We start from the raw sequence: 8348 nt of genomic DNA, 5'->3' as shown, positions 1-8348 counted from the left end.
CGTTAGTCCTTCATTAATCTCTCGAGTCCGACGCCTACTTAGTTGTAACTGGCTGCCTCGGACCACGTGGTTAACCGGTCGCGTGACACGGAAGCTGCCGGGCGAGTCTGAGCGACTTAAACAATTGCTGCTCTTGTCCCCGTGAATTTTTTGGAGCGAAAGCCGAATACCAAGGTAATCACAATCTCGGCAAGGCAGGCGGTTTCGAAAGCATTATTGGCTTTATTTAACCAACAGTAGCGCTTCTTTGCACGTTAATTGTGCATCTCCTCTAATATTTTTGTAACCGGGTGGAAGTGATTTTTGATGAAATTACCGGGTAGACTCTCACACCAGAGCCTGAGGAGTATGTATGTAGCAGGATACATCCTGCTTTGGCAATTATGACGGATGGTTTTAGACCTGGCCTGAGACAGCTTACCCTATTGAATACACCCTAGTTTAACCCCTCGTTGATCACCGATCATCTGTATGGCAACTTTCACTGTCGAGCTTTTTTACATGTGTAGTGTAGGAAATTACAACATAGGTTTCATACCTGGTTCCTTTTTCATACAGATTCACTTGAATTATAATTCGCCTGCAGTCACCTGGTACAATGTCCACCATGATATCGGACTAGGGTGAGTGTGTTTTTCACAAATATATGACACTTATAAGCCGTGAGGTTAACCGCACCATGGGTTTGATTGGCTCAATTTTCCTTACGCAGCACGAAGGAATTCGAGTGCCCATTGAGGACACATTGGCTCTCGACTGAACCCCAATCCTGAGCTGAATTTACTATTGAGAGGTGAGTTTTAACTTTGCCTTTCACCTCTCCCTTGACAATCCTGGGAGGACTGTGCCTTTGGAGATGGGCTAACAGTTTTTCCGGTTTGTCTTTGCCTTTGATAGGTGTACCGCCCAACTGACCTGGAATCGTGACACCGTTCTAATTTTATTTGGTAATGTACCCAACACAACCTTTATCATTTTAGACTTGACCTCCCCTTAAAAATTGTAAAATATTCATACTTATTATTACAGGTGCTTCCCTGTCCCTTGCCCCCACTACCGTCCTGAAGAAGACCCGCAGCAGAGGTCGTGACTTCCCCCATATTGCGCCAGGGTCGAAACGTCGACGATCCCCCCCCTCATTATTTCTTCAAAGCCTACACCGGCCCTTCCCTGTCCCCCTGTATATAAAATTGTATATAGATTGTAAATGGGTAGGCTTTACATGTGCAATGTATAAATAATCCTTCTGTTGCACTCAATCACCCTTAAATCTATCCCTTTACTTTCCTTCACTTGAGCACCAATTTCCTTTCCTTTCAATTTTTCCCTTTGCTGAATTTTATAAATTTGTAAATAAACTACAGTCGCATTTGTTGAATTTATTGGTTGTGTTGTGTTACGTGCATGTATTGCATTTTTTGAATTGATTTAAGCTTGCATTTCATCTCCATGTGGTTGTATATTCAGATTCATTCTGATCCTTTGTTGATTATGAAATAATAACATCTACATCACTAGCCGCGTCTAAAACTTATATCTAGGACCACTTTTTCTACATAACTACTGTTACCCAGGTCCTATTGATTATTTGGGTTCACCCCATTGTTTTCAATGATAATCTTTGAGACAAGCATATGCTACTGGCAGGATCAACCAGGTAGCCTCACCTGATGACGGGGTGGGGGGAGCCGCATACCCATCTCCCCGACCGGCCACCTTCACACACCCCTCCGTTTCTCTCGGGAGCCTGTCCGGGGAAGGAGCCCACCCGCCTGGGCGGGAGGGACTCGCCGGAGGGGTGCGGAGAGGGTGCGGTCGCATGGGCACCGGCAGGCCCAGCCGTCTCCCCCGGGAGGGAGAGGCGGGCCGAGGCATAGCCTGAGCGAGACGCAGGGGTGCCAGAGCCTGGCAGCGGCGGCACCCCTCGGAACGGTCATTCCGATCTGCTGTGGAAAGGTGCTGGGCAGGGAGGGGTGCGGGTGTGGCGCGCGGGGCCCGACGGACCTGCTGGGCAGCAGCATCCGAGGGCCTGGGGCCAACCGACCCCACCTGCTCGGGTCGGACCACTGGGGGGCACGAGCTGCCGTGGCCGCTCGGCCTTCGCTCTGCTGGGTTCAAAGGTGTCGGACGGTCCATGTGGGGTGGAAGCTCCTTGCTTGAAACAACAGCCGAGGCTGGCCAAGCAGTCCATCCCTAAACGGACCGAGAGTGCCCAATCGATCAGAGAGTACAGCCGGGAAAAAGTCTCCTGGCATCCCCGGACCTCACGGAGGTCTGCCTGAGCAAACTCCTAACAAAAGGGACCATCGGGAAGGGGCCGAGAGGCAGGTGCGTACCCGGGCCCATGGGGGCCCCGCGAGGCGGGCCCGGGTGCTGCCTGGCCCCGTCTCAGCATGGCCAGACCTCGCGGGGGGGGCCTGCCTGAGCAAACTCGGAGAAAAAGGCCCATCGGCAACGGGACTGAGAGGCAGGTGCGTACCCAGGCTCCTGGGGCCCCCGGCGGGCAGGCCCGGGTCCTGCCTTCCCCTGATTCAGAATAGCCAGACCACACGGAGGTCTGACTGACCCTCTCCCTAGTAATCCGGAGGAAAATTACCCCCCTTTCTTGTAATCCGTGCACACGAGGTGACAGAGGGGACCCATGGCGCGAAAGTACCCGACCTCCTGGAGCCCTCGCTGGGATCCGGGAGGCAAATGGCACCTCATCGGGACTTCAGGGGAAGTCCGGCCATCTGGTCGCCCCATTGGAAAGCATTGCGGGGGACCAGATGGCCGAAGCGATCAGGGCGACCAGATGGCCGAGGGGATCCGGGCGACCAGATGCCCGAGGGGGACCGGGCGACCAGATGCCCGAGGGGGCCCGGGCGACCAGATGGCCGAGGGGGACCAGACGACCAGATGCCCGGACGGGGCTCCTGAACCCAGCCGAGCAAGGGAGGCTCCCCAGGCCTTGGGCAGTGCGGCAGGCTGGGAGACAGGCCCCAGGGCCGGGGCACCTCGACCCGGGGCCCGGACTGGACCCAGCCGGGGCTCCCGAGCCCAGAGGTGCAGGGGGAGCCTCCCCGGGCACCCTGCCCCACGGCAGGACCCAGGACGGAGCCCGGGGTGGGGAGGCCACCCTCTCCGGGGCCCCTGCAGGGGCCCCGGATGGTTCTCCTGAACCCAGCCAGGCAAGGGGAGGCTCCCTGGGCTCCACGGAACCCCTTCCCGGTCCTTTGGCAGTGCGTCAGGCTGGGGGGACACTGGGCCCAGAGCCGGGGCACCCGAGCCGGGGCCCGGACCGGTCCCTGGACCCAGCCGGGGCTCCCAAGCCCGGAGGCGCAGGGGGAGCCTCCCCGGGCCCGCCGGACCCCGTCCCGGGCACCCTGCCCCGCGGCAGGACCCAGGACGGAGCCCGGGGTGGGGAGGCCGCCCTCCCCGGGGTCCTCAGGCAAGGGGGAGGCCGGGGGACGGGGCCCAGAGCCGGGGCCCCTGCAGGGGCCCCGGATGGTTCTCCTGAACCCAGCCAGGCAAGGGGAGGCTCCCTGGGCTCCACGGAACCCCTTCCCGGTCCTTTGGCAGTGCGTCAGGCCGGGGGGACACTGGGCCCAGAGCCGGGGCACCCGAGCCGGGGCCCGGACCGGCCCCTGGCCCCAGCCAGGAGCCCGGAGGTGCAGGGGACGCCTCCCTGGGCCCTCCCGCACCACATCCAGGGCTTCCTGCCACGCGGCAGGCCCAGGGACGGAACCGGGGCCAGGGCAGCATCCTGGCCCGTCCAGCTGCCAGCTCACTGCTAGGCCGTGAGGGGTCCCAGAGGACCTTGTCCATAGTAATCCGGAGGAAGGCTACGCCTCTTTCTGGGAACAAGTGCGCACCGCGAGGCTCAGGGGACCCTAGGCGCGAACGTGCCCGACTTCCTGGAGCCCTGGCTGGGATCCGGGGGGGGGGGCGAATGGCACCTCATCGGGACTTCCAGGGAAAGCATTGCGGGCGACCAGATGGCCGAGGGGAGAGGGTCGACCAGATGCCCGGGACCGAAAGGACTCCCCATCTGGCCGTCCTGAGGCCTTCCCTTGCGGTCGGGCTCCTGCCTGCCCACGCAGGGCTCCAGGCCACAGCCCATCTGGTCCCCGGCAGGGGACCGCAGCCCTGGGAGGGTATCCGGGCATACCCTTTCCCTTAGTAATCCGGAGAAAAACAACCGTCGGCAAGGGCCCAAGAGGCAGAAGCGTCCCCGGGCCCCTGGGGGCCCCAGGCGGTCGGGCCCTGGGACGCCTTCCCCCTCTCAGCATGGCCGGACCTCACGGAGGTCTGTGCCTGATCAAACTCGGAGGTCTGTGGCTGATCAAACTCGGAGAAAAAGGACCATCAGCAAGGGGCTGAGAGGCAGGAGCATCCCCGGGCCCCTGGGGGCCCCTGGCGGTCGGGCCCCGGGATGCCTTCCCCCTCTCAGCATGGCCAGACCTTATGGAAGTCTGCCTGATCAAACTCGGAGAAAAACGACCATCGAACTCGGAGAAAAACAACCATCGGCAAGGGGCCGAGAGGCAGAAGCGTCCCCGGGCCCCTGGGGGCCCCTGGGGGCCCCTGGCGGGCGGGCCCCGGGACACCTTCCCCCTCTCAGCATGGCCGGACCTCACGGAGGTCTGTGCCTGATCAAACTCGGAGAAAAAGGACCATCAGCAAGGGGCTGAGAGGCAGGAGCATCCCCGGGCCCCTGGGGGCCCCTGGCGGTCAGGCCCCGGGATGCCTTCCCCCTCTCAGCATGGCCAGACCTTATGGAAGTCTGCCTGATCAAACTCGGAGAAAAACGACCATCGAACTCGGAGAAAAACAACCATCGGCAAGGGGCAGAGAGGCAGAAGCGTCCCCGGGCCCCCGGGGGCCCCTGGCGGTCGGGCCCCGGGACGCCTTCCCCCTCTCAGCATGGCCGGACCTCACGGAGGTCTGTGCCTGATCAAACTCGGAGGTCTGTGCCTGATCAAACTCAGAGAAAAAGGACCATCAGCAAGGGGCTGAGAGGCAGGAGCATCCCCGGGCCCCTGGGGGCCCCTGGCGGTCGGGCCCCGGGATGCCTTCCCCCTCTCAGCATGGCCAGACCTTTTGGAAGTCTGCCTGATCAAACTCGGAGAAAAACGACCATCGAACTCGGAGAAAAACAACCATCGGGAAGGGGCCGAGAGGCAGAAGCGTCCCCGGGCCCCTGAGGGCCCCTGGCGGGCGGGCCCCGGGACACCTTCCCCCTCACAGCATGGCCGGACCTCACGGAGGTCTGTGCCTGATCAAACTCGGAGAAAAAGGACCATCAGCAAGGGGCTGAGAGGCAGGAGCATCCCCGGGCCCCTGGGGGCCCCTGGCGGTCGGGCCCCGGGATGCCTTCCCCCTCTCAGCATGGCCAGACCTTATGGAAGTCTGCCTGATCAAACTCTGAGAAAAACGACCATCGAACTCGGAGAAAAACAACCATCGGCAAGGGGCCGAGAGGCAGAAGCGTCCCGGGCCCCTGGGGGCCCCTGGCGGGCGGGCCCCGGGACGCCTTCCCCCTCTCAGCATGGCCCGACCTCACGGAGGTCTGTGCCTGATCAAACTCGGAGGTCTGTGCCTGATCAAACTCGGAGAAAAAGGACCATCAGAAAGGGGCTGAGAGGCAGGAGCATCCCGGGCCCCTGGGGGCCCCTGGCGGTCGGGCCCCGGGATGCCTTCCCCCTCTCAGCATGGCCAGACCTTATGGAAGTCTGCCTGATCAAACTCGGAGAAAAACAACCATCGAACTCGGAGAAAAACAACCATCGGCAATGGGCCGAGAGGCAGAAGCGTCCCCGGGCCCCTGGGGGCCCCTGGCGGGCGGGCCCCGGGATGCCTTCCCCCTCTCAGCATGGCCGGACCTCACGGAGGTCTGTGCCTGATCAAACTCGGAGGTCTGTGCCTGATCAAACTCGGAGAAAAAGGACCATCAGCAAGGGGCTGAGAGGCAGGAGCATCCCCGGGCCCCTGGGGGCCCCTGGCGGTCGGGCCCCGGGATGCCTTCCCCCTCTCAGCATGGCCAGACCTTATGGAAGTCTGCCTGATCAAACTCGGAGAAAAACGACCATCGAACTCGGAGAAAAACAACCATCGGCAAGGGGCCGAGAGGCAGAAGCGTCCCCGGGCCCCTGGGGGCCCCTGGCGGGCGGGCCCCGGGACGCCTTTCTCCTCTCAGCATGGCCGGACCGCACGGAGGTCTGTGCCTGATCAAACTCGGAGGTCTGTGCCTGATCAAACTCGGAGAAAAAGGACCATCAGAAAGGGGCTGAGAGGCAGGAGCATCCCCGGGCCCCTGGGGGCCCCTGGCGGTCGGGCCCCGGGATGCCTTCCCCCTCTCAGCATGGCCAGACCTTATGGAAGTCTGCCTGATCAAACTCGGAGAAAAACGACCATCGAACTCGGAGAAAAACAACCATTGGCAAGGGGCCGAGAGGCAGAAGCGTCCCCGGGCCCCTGGGGGCCCCTGGCGGGCGGGCCCCGGGATGCCTTCCCCCTCTCAGCATGGCCGGACCTCATGGAGGTCTGTGCCTGATCAAACTCGGAGGTCTGTGCCTGATCAAACTCGGAGAAAAAGGACCATCAGCAAGGGGCTGGGAGGCAGGAGCATCCCCGGGCCCCTGGGGGCCCCTGGCGGTCGGGCCCCGGGATGCCTTCCCCCTCTCAGCATGGCCAGACCTTATGGAAGTCTGCCTGATCAAACTCGGAGAAAAACGACCATCGAACTCGGAGAATAACAACCATCGGCAAGGGGCCGAGAGGCAGAAGCGTCCCCGGGCCCCTGGGGGCCCCTGGCGGGCAGGCCCCGGGACGCCTTCCCCCTCTCAGCATGGCCGGACCTCACGGAGGTCTGTGCCTGATCAAACTCGGAGAAAAAGAACCATCAGCAAGGGGCTGAGAGGCAGGAGCATCCCCGGGCCCCTGGGGGCCCCTGGCGGTCGGGCCCCGGGATGCCTTCCCCCTCTCAGCATGGCCAGACCTTATGGAAGTCTGCCTGATCAAACTCGGAGAAAAACGACCATCGAACTCGGAGAAAAACAACCATCGGCAAGGGCCCGAGAGGCAGAAGCGTCCCCGGGCCCCTGGGGGCCCCTGGCGGTCGGGCCCCGGGACGCCTTCCCCCTCTCAGCATGGCTGGACCTCACGGAGGTCTGTGCCTGATCAAACTCGGAGGTCTGTGCCTGATCAAACTCGGAGAAAAAGGACCATCAGCAAGGGGCTGAGAGGCAGGAGCATCCCCGGGCCCCTGGGGGCCCGAGGCGGTCGGGCCCCGGGATGCCTTCCCCCTCTCAGCATGGCCAGACCTTATGGAAGTCTGCCTGATCAAACTCGGAGAAAAACAACCATCGAACTCGGAGAAAAACAACCATCGGCAAGGGGCCGAGAGGCAGAAGCGTCCCCGGGCCCCTGGGGGCCCCTGGCGGGCGGGCCCCAGGACGCCTTCCCCCTCTCAGCATGGCCGGACCTCACGGAGGTCTGTGCCTGATCAAACTCGGAGGTCTGTGCCTGATCAAACTCGGAGAAAAAGGACCATCAGCAAGGGGCTGAGAGGCAGGAGCATCCCCGGGCCCCTGGGGGCCCCTGGCGGTCGGGCCCCGGGATGCCTTCCCCCTCTCAGCATGGCCAGACCTTATGGAAGTCTGCCTGATCAAACTCGGAGAAAAACGACCATCGAACTCGGAGAAAAACAACCATCGGCAAGGGGCCGAGAGGCAGAAGCGTCCCCGGGCCCCTGGGGGCCACTGGCAGGCGGGCCCCGGGACACCATCCCCCTCAAACTCGGAGGAAAAGGACCATCGGCAAGGGGCTGAAAGGCAGGAGTGTCCCCAGGACCCTGGGGGCCCCAGCGGGCAGGCTCCAGGGCTGCCTTCCCCTGATTCAGAATCTCTGGAGGTCTGACTGACCCTCTCCCTAGTAATCCGGAGGAACATTACCCCCCTTTCTTTTAATCCGTGCACCCGAGGGGACATAGGGGACCCAAGGCACGAACGAGCCTGACCTCCTGGAGCACTGGCTGGGATCCGGGAGGCGAATGGCACCTCATCGGGACTTCCAGGGAAGTTCGGTCATCTGGTCGCCCTGTAGGAAAGCATAGCAGGCGAGCAGATGGCCGAGGGGATCCGATGGCCGGGCACGAAAGAGGACACCCTGTGCCCCAACGAAGGAGTCAGCGTGCTCCGCGGCATGGCCGACCGGAGGCCCAGGGCCCCAGCTGGGCCCCAGCCATGGAGGCTCCCAGGGGCCCCGACAGGCCCTCCGACCCGGGGCCTCCAGGCACTTTGACAAGCAGGGGAGGCCTGCCCGGGCACAACGGAACCCCGACCCGGGCCCGGGCCCTTGGCAGTGCA

Source organism: Lissotriton helveticus, chromosome 5_1 (genome assembly GCF_964261635.1).
Source record: "Lissotriton helveticus chromosome 5_1, aLisHel1.1, whole genome shotgun sequence".
NCBI classification, from domain to species: domain Eukaryota; kingdom Metazoa; phylum Chordata; class Amphibia; order Caudata; family Salamandridae; genus Lissotriton; species Lissotriton helveticus.
Note: the sequence above shows the minus strand (reverse complement) of the source record.